The sequence below is a fragment of the Colobus angolensis genome, unplaced genomic scaffold, assembly GCF_000951035.1.
Source record: "Colobus angolensis palliatus isolate OR3802 unplaced genomic scaffold, Cang.pa_1.0 Scaffold449, whole genome shotgun sequence".
In the NCBI taxonomy this organism is placed as follows: Eukaryota; Metazoa; Chordata; class Mammalia; order Primates; family Cercopithecidae; genus Colobus; species Colobus angolensis.
The window spans coordinates 958,345-974,335 of NW_012117921.1; positions in this window are offsets into that span (position 1 = coordinate 958,345).

The window sequence follows — 15,991 nt, forward strand, 5'->3', positions numbered from 1 at the left end:
TAGAGGAGATGGGCTTTTTCATTCAGAATTTGGATCTTAATGTCAATGACAGATTTAGTTCCATATATATAAAACTATATATATATAAAACTATATATATAACTATATATATATATAAAACATAACCCATTTTTTGGTAAAAATCCCTTTGTTCCCCAGAACCCCAAATTATCTAGAGATTTAGTCCATCTGCACGTATAGTGCACAGAAAAAAAATTGTAAATGTATAAATCAAACCGATAATAGTGATTTTCCTAAAGAGGCAACTTCCAACTTTTAGGATATGGAATTTCTGTTACTGTGTTGTTTATCTGCTATGAACATCTAGAAAATGAATCCTGGCTAATTTAGGAGGAAGGAAATACGTACTGGAAAAATACTAGTGCCTCAAAAAATCAGCAAGAACTGGAAGATCAGACTCACAGAATCTGTAGGCAGGAACCAGAGCAGCTCTGCAAGCTTTTGCTGTCTAAGGCTGTGATGAACCATCTTTACTCCCTCAAGAGTTAACAGCCAGGGCGAGTTTTCTCAACTGGCCCAGCACAGGTCCCAGACCCATCTTCTAGCTTTACTGGTTGAAAAGTGGAAGGATCTGTCCCCTTCAGATTCCATGATGGGAGGCAGGCACCTAAATTTGCCTGCTCACTAAAAATTATATTCCTTGGAGGAGATGTAACTCCTGAAAAGTAATCAAAGAGAAATGAGAAAAGGGACCTAAATTCAGGACAGGTGCCAGGTGACACATGGCCATTACAGTTCATCTCTTGGGCTGCTTGACCTCCACAGCCACCCTTCTGGCACTACTGGGAGGCAAGGTCGTGAAAGAAGATTGACAGATTGGGGACTGATATAGAGAGGCCACAACTTGGTCTCTGGGAAGGACATTTCTAAATCTCTGGAGTATTTTTCAACCTATGAAGAATGCCTTGGCTTCTATTTCCTTTCTGTTTCCTTCCTCCCTTATTTTCTCAGCATGGCTTCCCCATGAATCAAAGACACTCAAGCATCTAGGTAAAGGCTAAATCAGAGCCTTTCTATGTGTGGAAGCAGGAGTTTAAGAGGCAAATGTCAGGCTCAATGTGAAGCCACTGGCTCTGAAAATAAGGGGAACTGCTCCAGATTCTAAGCTGGGACCACAGAGAAACACGGTTAGTCTAAGACATTGTATTGAGCAGGATTTGCTTACAATTGTTAAAAATTATTAGATACTGGCAAAGGAGTATATGTAACATCCTCATATATTTTGATGTGGCCGGGTGTTGTGGCTCATGCCTGTAATCCCAGCACTTTGGGAGGCCGAGGCGGGCAGATAATCTGAGGTCAGGAGTTCAAGAGCAGCCTGGCCAACATGGCCAAACCCCATCTCTACTAAAATACAAAAATTAGCCGAGCATGGTGGCGGGTGCCTGTAATCCTAGCTACTCAGGAGGATGAGGCAGGAAGAATTAATTGAACCTAGGAGGCGGAGGTTGCAGTGAGCTGACATTGCACCACTGTACTCCAGACTGGGCAAGACGCTGTCTTTAAAAAAAAAAAAAAAAAAAGCCGGGCGCGGTGGCTCAAGCCTGTAATCCCAGCACTTTGGGAGGCCGAGACGGGTGGATCACGAGGTCAGGAGATCGAGACCATCCTGGCTAACACGGTGAAACCCCGTCTCTACTAAAAATACAAAAAACTAGCCGGGCGAGATGGCGGGTGCCTGTAGTCCCAGCTACTCGGGAGGCAGAGGCAGGAGAATGGCGTAAACCCGGGAGGCGGAGCTTGTAGTGAGCCGAGATCGCGCCACTGCACTGCAGCCTGGGCGACAGAGCGAGACTCCGTCTCAAAAAAAAAAAAAAAAAAAAAAAAATTGATGCATAAGAACAATTTTTTTTTTTTTCCTGGAGACAAAGTCTCACTGTCACCCAGGCTAGAGTGCAATGGTGCCATCTCGGCTCACCGCAACCTCCATCTCCCAAGGTCAAGTGATTCTCCTGCCTCAGCCTCGTGAGTAGCTGGGATTACAGGCATGTACCACCACGCCTGGCTAACTTTTGTATTTTTAGCAGAGATGGGGTTTTGCTATGTTGGTCAGGCTAGTCTCAAACTCCTGACCTCAGGTGATCCATCTGCCTTGGCCTCCCAAAGTATTGAGATTACAGACGTGAGCCACCAGGCCTGGCCAAGAACAATTTTTAAAATGTGAATTTATCATGCAATTTGTGGGCCAGAACACTGCCATGGTTTTCAAGCCCCTGTGTGATTCTCCCAGATACCAGTTCCTGCACCTCCCTGCCTTTCTCCCATCCCTAAGTTACTACTGTGTTGATCATTCTCTTTTTTTTCTTTTTTTCTTTTTTTTTTCTCTTTTATTTGAAACGGACTCTTGCTTTGTCATCCAGGCTGGAGTGCAGTGGCGTGATCTCAGTTCACTGCAACCTCCGCCTCTTGGGTTCAATCGATTCTCCTGCCTCAGCCTCCCAAGTAGCTGGGATTATAGGCGCACGCCACCTCACCCAGCTAATTTTTGTATTTTTAGTAGAGACGGGGTTTCACCATGTTGGCCAGGCTGATCTTGAACTCTTGACCTCGTGATCTGCCCGCCTTGGCCTCCCAAAGTGCTGGGATTACAGGTGTGAGCCACCGTGCCCAGCCCATTCCCTCTCTCTCTTTTTTTTTTTTTTAAGAAAAGTATTTCCAAATATACCTGTAGCTCTAAACAATATATACTTTGTGTTGTGCCTTATAAAAATGATATTATTTAACCAGGCATGGTATGGCATGTGCCTGTAGTCCTAGCTACTTGGGAGGCTGAAGTGGGAGGACTGACTGAGCCCAGGAGGTTGAGGTGAGTTTTATAAAGGTATGTTTAAATTTGCAAGTGTGGTCAGGTATGGTGGGTCACACCTGTAATCTCAGCACTTTGGCAGGCCAAGATGGTAGGATTGCTTGAGCTCAGAAGTACAAGACCAGCCTGGGCAAAATAGTGAGACCCTGTCTCTACAGAAAATTTTAAAAATTTGCCAGCCAGATGTGGTGGCTCACGCCTATAATCCCAGCACTTTGGGAGGCTGAGGCAGGTGGATCACTTGAGGTCAGGAGTTTGAGACCAGCATGGCCAACATGGTGAAACCCCTTGTCTATTAAAAATACAAAAATCGGCTGGCCATCTATTCTTCATTATGAAAAACTTTATAAGAACCTAAAAGAAATGTTGCATACTTGTATTTTTTGTTCTCCATTTCCGAGCAAGATAATAAAGAGAGGCTCTAAAATATTTGTAAATCAAAACCCAATGGGATTAAAAATGAAATACAGAAAACCAAATCTACATACAGCTGTGCCAGAGAGCATTTGTGGCTTTTTGTTTGTTTGTTTGTTTGTTTGTTTTTGAGATGGAATCTCTCTCTGTCACCCAGGCTGGAGTGTAGTGGCATGATCTCTGCTCACTGCAACCTCCGCCTCCCAGGTTCAAGCAATTTTCCCACCTCAGCCTCTCCAGTAGCTGGGATTAGAGGCACCCACCATCATGCCTAGCTAAACATTTTTGTATTTTTGTAGAGATGGGGGGGGTCTCACCATCTTGGCAAGGCTGGTCTCGAACTCATGGCCTCAGGTGATCCACCTGTCTCGGCCTTTCAGAGTGCTGGGATTAGAGGCACGAGCCACCAAGCTCGGATGCATGAGTGTTTTTTGTTTTTTTTGGCGGGTGGGGGAGCTGGGGACGGAGTCTCCCTCTGTCACCCAGGCTGGAGTGCAGTGGCGCGATCTCAGCTCACTGCAACCTCGGCCTCCCGGGTTGAAGTGATTCTCCTGTCTCAGCCTCCTGAATAGCTGGGACCATAGGCGTGTGCCACCACACCCAGCTAATTTTTTGTATTCTTAGTAGAGACGGGATTTCACCATGCTAGCCAGGATGGTCTCAATCTCCTGACCTTGTTATCCGTCCGCCTTGGCCTCCCAAAGTCCTGGGATTACAGGTGTGAACCACCATGCCCAGCCTGCATGAGTGGTTTTTATCTGATGTTTTGGATCCATTTCACATGAAACAAAAACAGGTGCTATAGTAAAGCCAAACCAGGAAACCTCCAATAGATTATTTTTAGCTTGCCTCTTAATTTTTCTATCCCCAGCTTCTCATTTTCTGTGATGAGTCTTGGACATGTAACCTCTTGAGGGGATGCCAGTGATGGATGGGCCATGGGTGAAGTGTCAACAAATGTGAAAAAGCAAATCCAGCTATAACTATATAGACAGTTCATTTGCAATGTTCAGCCACATAACCATAGATAAATCCAACGACTGAAGAAAAAATAATAATTCTCTGAAACATTTGTTCAACTAGCTTTTGTCCCTTGTAATCTACTCGTATGGGCAGCAAGCTCATATGCTCCAACATGACTGGCCATGGAGGCAGGTAGTGGAGCACAGGCGGTGGGCAGCATGGTGAGGGTGGCTGCAACTCAGATCCGGGTCTGGGTCTGGGCCTTATACCACCACACTTGGCTTTTTTTTTTTTTTTTTGAGTGGAGTTTTGCTCTTTTTGCCCAGGCTAGAGTGCAAGGGTGCCATCTCGGCTCAATGCAACCTCCGCCTCCTGGGTTCAAGTTATTCTCCTGCCTCAGCCTCCCGAGTAGCTGGGAGACATGGCATGGCCACCACACCTGGCCTAATTTTTGTATTTTTAGTAGAGACAGGGTTTCACCATGTTGGCGAGGCTGGTCTTGAACTCCTGGCCTCAAGTGATCCGCCTGCATGGGCCTCCCAAAGTGCTGGGATTATAGGTGTGAGCCACTGCGCCAAGCCCTGTATTGTCTTTTAAATAACATCTCCAAAGTGGCAATAGAGAAGAAATACCAACTTGTGAGTATATGTTTAGCTGATGTATACTCCAAGAATTAGCATAAAAATTAAAACATTTTTTAAAAATCAAAAGTTGAAATAATTTACAAACTGATTTTCACTAATACTCATGTAAAAGATGTATTTTAGGAAAAAGGAAACTATGAGCCTAGAGAGGCCTGATATGCAGGAATGAATGGTAAGCAGAGAAAACAGTAAATGGATGGCTAAATCTAAACACATATTGGTTATATATATAAAAAAATATGTATAATGATATCGGGTCGGGCATGTAATGAGCCTGTAATCCCAGCACTTTGAGAGGCTGAGGCGGGAGGATCCTTTGAGGTCAGGAGTTCAAGACCAGCCTGACCAACATGGCGAAAACCTGTCTTTACTAAAAATACCAAAAAAATTAGCCAAGGGTGGAGGCGCATGCCTGTAATCTCTGCTACTCAGGAGGCTGAGGCACAAGGATCACTTGAACTTGGGAGGCAGAGGCTGCAGTGAGCCAAGACTGTGCCACTGCACTCCAGCCTGGGCAATAGAGCGAGACTCTGTCTCGAGAAAATAAACAAACAAATAAATAAAGCAAAATATGTATAATGATATCTAACTTCTGAGGCAAAAGAATCTCAGCCAAGAGTTTTTTTTCCTTTTTTTAGAGATGGGGTTCTGCTCTGTTGACCAAACCTGAGAGCAGTGGTGTGATCACACCTCACTGCAGCCTTGAACTCTGGGGCTCAAATGAGGGGGTGAACTTTTGAAATATTGTAAGAGTCCTATATTTTCAGAGAAGGGTAAAGATAGTGATTACCTTCAGATAAAACCACTTTTCCAAAATTATGACTGAAAGAAAAATCTGATATAGTTGATTCCATCTTGCTTCTAACATCCAAGCTGTCCTTGGTCATTCCAAGCCAACTTTGGGAGAAATTTAGTTTATAGTTTAACCTTAAAGCAAGAATAATAGTAGCCCCTCCCAGAACTAAACTGCCTTTGTAAAACTAATGAAAGCCTACAAGGTTAGAATAATGAGAGGACTCTGGATTCTGCTAAGCTATAGACATAATTAGCTGGGTGCAGTGGCTCATGCCTGTAATCCCAGCACTTTGGGAGGCCGAGGTAGGCAGATCACGAGGTCAGGAGTTCGAGACTAACCTGGCCAACATAGTGAAACCCTGTCTCTACTAAAAATACAAAAAATTAGCCAGGCGTGGTGGTGGGCACCTGTAATCCTAGCTACTCGGGAGGCTGAGGCAGGATAATCGCTTGAACACAGGAGGCAGAGGTTGCAGTGAGCCAAGATTGTGCTACTGCACTCCAGCCCAGGCAATAGTGCAAGAGGCTGTCTCAAAAAATAAATAAATAAATAAATAAAAATAATAAACTCCTTTCTTTCCCAGTCTATCTGCATCTTGTTATTGGACTGCGAGAACAAGCAGCCAGACCCCATTCTTCCTGGAACACTAGAGCACAGCAGGTCCCTCAGGCCCTTGCTTTCTGTCCTAGACCCTCAAGAAGACCTCAGGCAAGATGTAGACTGAGAAGCAGATGGATCAGGTGGATACAGCAGGGAGGAGGCCATCTGTAAACCAGGAGGTAGGCCCACACCAGACACTGAATCTATGAACACCATGATCCTGAACTTCCAGACTCCAGAACTGTGAAAGAGAATTTCTGTTGTTTAAGTCAGCCACTATATGGTATTGTGTTGTGGCAGCAGAGCTGACTTAAGACAGGGCCCCTTTCCCCACTGTCTGGATCCCCACATACCCTTCTTGGTGCAGATGACATGGCAGCATTTGGGAGGCATGGGCACTTCACCTAGGGTGTCAAGGATCTGCGGACCTGCCCAGGAAAGGGAGAAAGGGTAAGAATGAGAACCAGTCAGCCCGGGGTTCTAAACTGAGATATCTGAGCCACTCTCCTACACTCATCAACAGCCCTTTACTCTCATTGACCCTAAATACCAGCTCCCCTTTTGCCTAAGAGGAAGGGGCGCTTACCCTCACAATCTGCAGTCTAAGCTCTGTGTTCCCTGGGACAGACTCACCAGTCTGTAGGGTGGGAGAGGCCTTTTATAGGATAGAAGCTGGAATAAATGGCTGGATTGGGGTTTCAGAAGGGTCGTCTCTGACCTCAATAGGATGTAAAACTGGTCCACAGGACCTCATATCCCAGTCTTTGTTGTTGTTTAAAGACTCAATATGTTAATGAGTTGAATTACAAAGCTAATACACTTGTAGTAATTTAACAATAGAGAAATGTCTAAAGTTGGCCAGGTGCAGTGGCTCATGCCTGTAATCCCAGCACTTTGGGAGGCCAAGGCAACTGGATCACCTGAGGTCAGGAGTTTGAGACCAGCCTGGACAACGTGGTGAAACCCCTCTCTACTAAAAATATAAAAATTAGCTGGGTGAGGTGGCTCATGCCTATAATCCCAGCTACTCAGGAGGCTGAGGCAGGAGAATTGCTTGAACCCAGGAGGAGGAGGTTGCAGTGAGCCGAGATCGTGTCATTGCACTCCAGCCTGGGCAACAGAGCGAGACTCTGTCTCAAAAAAAAAAAAAATAATAATAATAATAATAATAGCAGAACTAAAAAGTTATTGTGCCTCCCATATTGCCCCTGAGGAACAAGCTGTCAGGAATGTCTCCCAGCTAGAAGGGGTGTTGGATGCTGATAGCTCACAGCCAAGTTCCTCTCCACAAATTGCCTTCAGCAGACAAGAGTTGGCTCTCACAAGCTGTTGCCTCCTTGGCAAAACCAGTCTGCGTTCAATGGCTGGTCATTCACGGGTACAATGGCCTGGCCCTCTGACCTTCATTTGGTATGACTCGGAAGGACCATTCCTCCTCTGGTGCTTATTGTGGGCTTGTCTGAGGCCTCTGCTGTGGGGCAAATGGGGCACTTGTTTGGTGTGCAAAATTTAAGGGGGCACTCCAAAACTCAATATTTTGAAAAGTCAGAATTCATGCCAAAAAGAGGCCATGATAAAAAAAATAAGATAAAAGTTTAAAATAAAGATAGGACCTGTCTGCATTTCATTTTCCTCTGCCTTCCCCTGATCAGCTTTTGATCCGTTTTGATTAATTGGATTGGTGAGCTGATCTCAGTGTGCAAATTTGGATTGCAATTAATACAAGCTAACATGTGGCTTTGAATATGCTAGGTATTTTGTCACTAGTACAATTTATCACTTATAAAATGTACAGTGAGTTAGTTTCAAAGTTATGTACTCTTTTTAGATAATAACATAAAGTAATAAAAAAAAGCCTAGGATGAGAATTATAGTTCATAAATTGTTCCCGTGGTTGTTTATTGATCAACAATTATTTACTGAGCATGTAAAGTGTGCCAAGCACTAATCTAGACACTTGGAAACAAAACAGAGTAGGCTACTTGCCTTCAAGAAGCTTATGTTCAAAGAATTGATTAGGCATTCCCTTAAGATATTAATGAACTGGAGAGAAGTTTACTATATTCCCATCTTCCTTTCTTTTCTAGCTAATTGTCTTTTGTTTCCTAGCTCCAGAAAGTTTAGTGTATCCTGGTGCTTAAAGATAAATTAAGGCCAGGCACAGTGGCTCATCCCTGTAATCCTAGCACTCTGGAAGGCTGAGGTGGGCAGATTGCTTGAGTCCAGGAGTTTGAGACTAGCCTAGGCAGCATGGTGAAACCCCATCTGTACAAAAGATACAAAAATTAGCCAGGCATGGTGGCACATGCCTGTAGTCTCAGCTACTTGGGAGGCTGAGGTGGGAGGATCACCAGAGCCCAGGAGGTAGAGGCTGTAGTGAGCCATGATTGCACCACTGCACTCCATCCTGGGTGACAGAGTAAGACACTGTCTCAGAAAAAAAAAAAAAAGGATAAATTAAGTGCTTAATAAAGTGCTTCTGAGAATTTTCTTTCTTTTTCCCCTGACATAGGCCTTTTATCTTCTATCAAAGTGTAAGATTGTCCATGTATAAGAATGGCTGCAAAATCCTCTACAAATAAAAGTATACCCCATGAGTACATACATGAGATCCCTTTTTCAGTTCTATTGTTCATATAGGCACAAGCAAGAAAAATTTGAGAGGTAAGAGTCTCATGATAGTACAATCTCGATCCATGATCTTGAGAAAAAGCTGTCCACATCTGGGATGCCATCTGCTTCTGGAGAGAAACTTCCCTGTTTAGCTTTACCTTAAGGTTTCCAATCGGTATACAGTTCCACGAGTCTGGAGGGGGCCCTTCCGAGTTGTGAGATTATGAGACCAAGGTTCAGGATCTCAAAGTTTTGCTGCATTGTTGGTGCCAAGGGCCGTTTTTCTGTGATGTTGCCCTCAGAAGACCCAATAGATCTCCAGGTTCTAGATTGTGAAATGTTTGATTGTCCTCAGTCAGTGGACCATGAAAGTTTTTTTTTTTTTTTTTTTTTTTTTGAGACGGAGTCTCGCTCTGTCGCCCAGGCTGGAGTGCAGTGGCCAGATCTTAGCTCACTGCAAGCTCCATCTCCCGGGTTTATGCCATTCCCCTGCTTCAGCCTCCCAAGCAGCTAGGACTACAGCACCTGCCACCTCACCCAGCTAGTTTTTGGTATTTTTTAGTAGAGACGGGGTTTCACTGTGTTAATCAGTATGGTCTCGATCTCCTGACCTCGTGATCCGCCCATCTCGGCCTCCCAAAGTGCTAGGATTACAGGCTTGAGCCACTGCGCCCGGCCCATGAAAGTTTTTTTTAATCTGGTGAAAATACACTTTGACATAATGCATTAAAACTTTGTAGCATTTAGTCATATTAGTATTTAGTAGCAGAAGATACATGACATTCTATTATTAGGTGCATAGGCCTTTCCAGTGACTATTTATTTCATAAGGGGTCAACTTCCATCTTCTACTGGAAGTGGATCTGATTGTCGTCAATCTATAATACCTTTGACCAAGGCAATCTAGTCAATTCAGTTAGCTTTGCCTAATGTTATTGTATCTGTAATCCTTTTTTAAAAACTGGCCGGCCTCCGTGGCTCATGCTTGTAATCCCAACACTTTGGGAGGCCAAAGAGGGTGGATCACCTGAGGTCTGGAGTTCAAGACCAGCCTGGCCAACATAATGAAACACTATCTCTACTAAAAATACAAAATTAGCTGGGTGTGGTGGCACATGCCTGTAATCCCAGCAACTCGGGAAGCTGAGGCAGGAGAATCACTTGAATCTGGGAGGCAGAGGTTGCAGTGAGTCGAGACTGTACCATTGCACTCCAGCCTGGGCAACAAGAACGAAACTCTGTCTGAAAAATAAATAAGTAAATAAATAAATAAATAGGCTGGGCGCGGTGGGTCATGCCTGTAATCCCAGCACTTTGGTAGGCTGAAGTGGGCGGATCATTTGAGGTCAAGAGTTCAAGACCAGCCTGGCCAACATGGTGAAACCCCGTCTCTACTAAAAATAGAAAAAATTACCTGGACGTGGTGGCAGGCGCCTGCAATCCCAGCTACTAGGGAGGCTGAGGCAAGAGAATTGCTTGAACCCAGGAGGTGGGAGACAGAGGTTGTATGAGTCGAGACTGTGCCATTGCACTCCAGCCTGGGCAACCAGAGTGAAACTCTGTCTCAAAAAAAATAAAAAAATAAAAACAAAATAAACAAATAAAACCGTTTTTACAACTTGTCCAATGAAACAAGTATTAGTACTTCTATCACTACAACCAGAACATATGTACTGAAAATGAAAATTGAATAAAATTCCTCTATAAAGGTTTAAATGATCGATCAGGTAGCAGAAATGTACTTGAAGTTGCATTCATCTTCCCAGGATTATGGGTTTAACAACCAAACATTGGTCATAAACTATTTTAGCAATTTAGAACAGTCATCACACACACCCACTCACACACACACACACACACACACATTTAATTTGGAATATTTTATCTCTTCATGATGAATCATGGAAAGCTTAGTAATGGAGGCTTTAAGGCCTCAGGAAGGGCCAGGCAGCCATCAGGGTTCTCCATGAATCTGTGCCTAATATTGGACTTATATTTTAATATCAACTTTGTTTCTCTAATTTAGATGCGTAGTACGGTTTATTAGATGGGTTAGCATAGGTAATTTGAGTTGGACCATGGAATTTATTCAAATTTCATATCTTAACAATTTCCATACTGGCTGATTTAGTGTGACCATTTGGCAAAGTATTTTCTTGGTATTCAATTATTTATTTATATATTTGAGACAGGGTCTCACTCTGTTGCCTAGGCTGAAGTGCAGTGGTGCAATCTCAGCTCACTGCAACCTCCCCCTCCCAGGTTTAAGCAATCCTTCCACCTCAGCCTCCCAAGTAGCTGGGACTACAGACACACACCACTATGTCCTGCTAATTTTTGTATTTTTTGTAGAGACAGAGTTTCCCCATGTTGCCTAGGCAGGCCTCAAACTCTTGGGCTCAAGGGATCCGCCTGCCTTGGCCTCCCAAAGTGCTGGGATTTACAGGCATGAGGCACTGCCACAGCCTTCAATTAATTCTTGTCCTGTTTGGGTTAGCAGTTTTATAAACCAGTCATTCCTTTTATTAGAGTTCTGAGAATTCATACCTAGTCCAAATGATATGATCCTAAAGTTATGAGAAATCTGTTTTTTTTTTTTTTTTTTTTTTTTTTTGAGACAGATTCTCGCTCTGTTGCCCAGGCTGGAGTGCAGTGGTATGATCTCAGCTCACTGCAACCTCTGCCTCCCAGATTCAAGCGATCCTCCTGTCTCAGCCCCCCAATAGCTGGGATTACAGGCACATGCCACCATGCCCAGCTAATTTTTGTACTTTTAGTAGAGATGGGGTTTCACCAAGTGGGCTAGGTTGGTCTCGAACTCCTAACCTCAAGCGATCCACCTGCCTCAGCCTCCCAAAGTGCTGGAATTACAGACATGAGCCACCGCACCTGGCCAGAAAGCTGTATTTAAGAGTGCTTGTCACTGTCCTTTCCATCCTTTCATGAACCTCCCTGAAGACACAACACTCTAGGATTTTGCTTGCGGAGTTTTCAGAAACTGCGTCAGAATTAAGCACTTAACCATGGAAACAACTTAAAATGGGCATAAAGGCATAATAGCTGAGTGCGGTGGCTCACGTCTGTAATCCTAGCACTTTGGGAGGCCGAGGCTGGTATATCCTTTGAGGTCAGGAGTTTGAGACCAGCTTGGCCAACATGGTGAAATGCTGTCTGTACTAAACATACAAAAGTTAGCCAGGTGTGGTGGTGCATGCCTATGATCCCAGCTACTTGGGAGGCTGAGGGTGGGAGTCACTTGAACCCAGGAGGCGGAAGTTGCAGTGAGATCAGGCCACTGTACTCCAGCCTGGGTGACAGAGTGAGACTCCTCCAAAAAAAAAAAAAAAAAAAGTCATAATCGACAAGAAAATTTGGTGATTTATGTGGCCTACAATAATTTAATAAACTAACCATAATTACAACTGACAGCATATGCAAGACATATTAGAATTTTGCGAGTCTCATACAATTGTGGAACATATATTAATAACATTTAATACAATGTAATTCAAAGAAGGTTAACATCATTTCTTTTATTTTTATTTTTGAAACAGAGTCTCGCTCTGTCACCCAGGTTGGAGTGTAGTGGTGTGATCTTGGCTCACTGCAACCTCCGCCTCCTGGGTTCAAGTGATTCTCCTGCCTCAGCCTCCCGAGTAGCTGGGACTACAGGCGCCCGCCACCATGCCCAGCTAATTTTTGTATTTTTAGTAGAGATGGATTTTCACCATGTCGGCCAGGCTGATCTCGAACTCCTGACCTCGTGATCCACCTGCCTTGGCCTCCCAAAGCGCTGGGATTACAGGTGTGAGCCACCGTGCCCGGCCATTTTTAATCTTTTTTAGAGACAAGGTCTCACTATTTTGCCCAGGCTGGTCTCGAACTCCTGGGCTCAAGTGATCCTCATGCCTCAGTCTCCCTAAGTACTGTGATTACAAGTGAGAGCCACCACACTTGGCCTCCTTTAGATTTTTAAATTACTTGTCATGAAGTGGTACAAAAAGTAGTCTTTTATAATTATTTTATTCTCATCTCTCTGCTTTATTTTTTAAGTGGCAGACTTCTCTATGCTTTTCTACACTATTATACAATGTAAAGAACAAGGGTTTCTACTGGTATATGGTCTTATTACTCATCTAAAATATAAATTTTTTATTTATCAAGAATCATAAGACATGTTTTAAATAATTATGTGAAGTCATGAAGCATAACTAGGCCAGGCCTGGTGGCTCATGCCTGTAATCTCAGCACTTTGGGAGACTGAGGTGGGAGGATCACTTGAGCCCAGGAGTTTGAGACCAGCCTGGGCCACATAGGGAGACCCCCATCTCTAAAATATATATATATATTTTATATATTATCTATATTATAGTTATATAATGTTAACTATATATATATAGTTAAAAAAAGAATAACTAATGTGAGCGATAACCATGGCTCATAAATTGTATTACTGTTGATCACTTTAGATATAATCTGAAATCACAACGAACTGCTGAGGGTTTCGTACAAAAAAAGTTTAGTTTTTATTTCCAAAAACTGTAAAAAGCTGGAACAGCTTTTAGGTTTTGAGATGGCCATCTCAATGTATTCGTTTATCTTCTGCAGAATGAATAAAAAGGATTATTTTTAATTTCCTTTTCTTTTTTTTTTTTGAGACGGAGTCTCGCTTTGTTGCCCAGGTTGGAGTGCAGTGGTCTGATCTCGGCTCACTGCAAGTTCTGCCTCTCAGGTTCACGCCATTCTCCTGCCTCAGCCCCCCCAAGTAACTGGGAACACAGGCACCCACCACCACGCCCAGCTAATTTTTTTTTTGATTTTTAGTAGAGACGGGGTTTCACCATGCTAGCCAGGATGGCCTCGATCTCCCAGCCTTGTGATCCGCCCGCCTCGGCCTCCCAAAATGCTGGGATTACAGGAGTGAGCCACCACGCCCGGCTCCTATTTTTAATTTCTTATGCCAGTCTGAAAGCCTCTGTCTCTGAAGCCAGTCTGAAAAAATCTTTGTATTAATTACACTGATTCATTTATTTTGCAAATATTTTACAAATACATATTAAAGCACCTGTATGCCCTTTCTTTTCTAGGCACAATGGTATATCTGTGAATAAAATTGACAAAGTACTTGCCTTTAAGGAGCTTACACTCTTGTAAAAGGGAGACAATCAAGAAACAAATAAATGAATCAATGTATAATGGGACAAGCGGTGATAACTACCATGAAGTAAAATGAAGTAGGGGCCGGGCATGGTGACTCGCGCCTGTAATCCCAGCTACTTGGGAGGCTGAGGCAGGAGAATAGCTTGAACCCGAGAGGTGGAGGTTGCAGTGAGTGGAGATTGCACCACTGCACTCCAGCTCGGGCGACAGAGCAAGACTCCATCACACACACACACACACACACACACACACAGAGAAAGAAAGAAAGAGGGATTCGGGCAGAGGGAACAAAAGCGCTACATTCCTGTAGGAATAAAGTGCTTAGCAAGCTCATATAGTAGCAAGGCAGTGCCAATGTGACTGGAAAAGAATGAGTTTCAGTAGAAGAGGTAGGTAGCAGGGGGGCCAATTAGCTGCTTATTGCTGATTTCATTCATATTTCATTATATGAATATATCAGGATATGGCCATTCTACAGTTTTAGATATTTGGGTTATTTGTGATTTTTTTTGCTATTATGAACAATGGTACTGTGTCCATTGTACATGTTTCCTGATGCACTTGTGCAAGAGTTTTTCTACAATATATACCTAAAGGTAGAATTTCCTGGTCATAGTGTATAAAAATGTAAACAAGGTCATTTTTACTACATAACAAGAAATTGTTTTCCAATGTGGTTGTACTGATTCACATTTCTTGAGAGAATTCTCTTACAAGAATTTTGGGAGATTTCTTTTTAGTTTGTCAACTTTGTGGTTGTAAATATCTAATTGTGGCTTAATTTGCATTTTACTGACTACTGATGAGATTTGGCATTGTCAAATAGATCACTTCCCTTGTTTTGAAGTGCCATGGCTTGCGCTCTAATTTTTACAGGTTATTTAAACTTTCTTTAAAAAAAAACAAGGCCGGGCGCAGTGGCTCAAGCCTGTAATCCCAGCACTTTGGGAGGCCGAGACGGGTGGATCACGAGGTCAGGAGATCGAGACCATCCTGGCTAACACGGTGAAACCCCGTCTCTACTAAAAAATACAAAAAACTAGCCGGGCCAGGTGGCGGGCGCCTGTAGTCCCAGCTACTCGGGAGGCTGAGGCAGGAGAATAGCGTAAACCCCGGAGGCAGAGCTTGCAAGTGAGCTGAGATCCGGCCACTGCACTCCAGCATGGGCGACAGAGCGAGACTCTGTCTCAAAAAAAAAAAACAAGGCCAGGCATGGTGACTCACCACCCGTAATAGCAGCACTTTGCGGGACTGACGTGGGGAGATAGCTTGGGCCCAGGGGTTCAAGTCCAGCCTGGGCAACATGGCGAATCCCCGTCTTTACAAAAAATACAAAAATTAGCTGGGCATGTTGGTACCTGCCTCTAGTCCAAGCTACTTGGGGGTACTGAGGTGAGAAAATCACTTGAGCCTGGAGGTTGAGCTGCAGTGAGCTGTGATTATGCCACTGCACTCCAGCCTGGACGACAGAGTGAGACTCTGTCTCAAAAAAAGAAAAAAAGAAAAAAAAAAAAAAGAAAGTCCAAATAGGATTGAGGGGTAGAAAGGGAAAAAGAGGTAAGTGTTAGGAAAAAGGTGTATTGAAAATCCCTCAGCGGGCCAGGCGCTGAGTTGAGATTGCACCATTGCACTCCAGCCTGGGTGGCAAGAGCAAGACTCCCTCTCAAAAAAAAAAAAGAAAAAAGAAAATTCCTCAGGGTTTTTCTAACACTATTTTTAATCTTCATTTTATTTATTTATTTATTTATTTATTTATTTATCTGTTTATTTATTTATTTTGAGATGAAGTCTTGCTGTCACCCAGGCTGGAGTGCAATGGCATGATCTTGGCTCACCGCAACCTCCACCTCCCAGGTTCAAGTGATTCTCCTGCCTCAGCTTCCCTAGTAGCTGGGATTACAGGCATGTGCCACCACGCCTGGCTAATTTTTGTATTTTTAGTAGAGACGGAGTTTCACCATGTTGGTCAGGCTG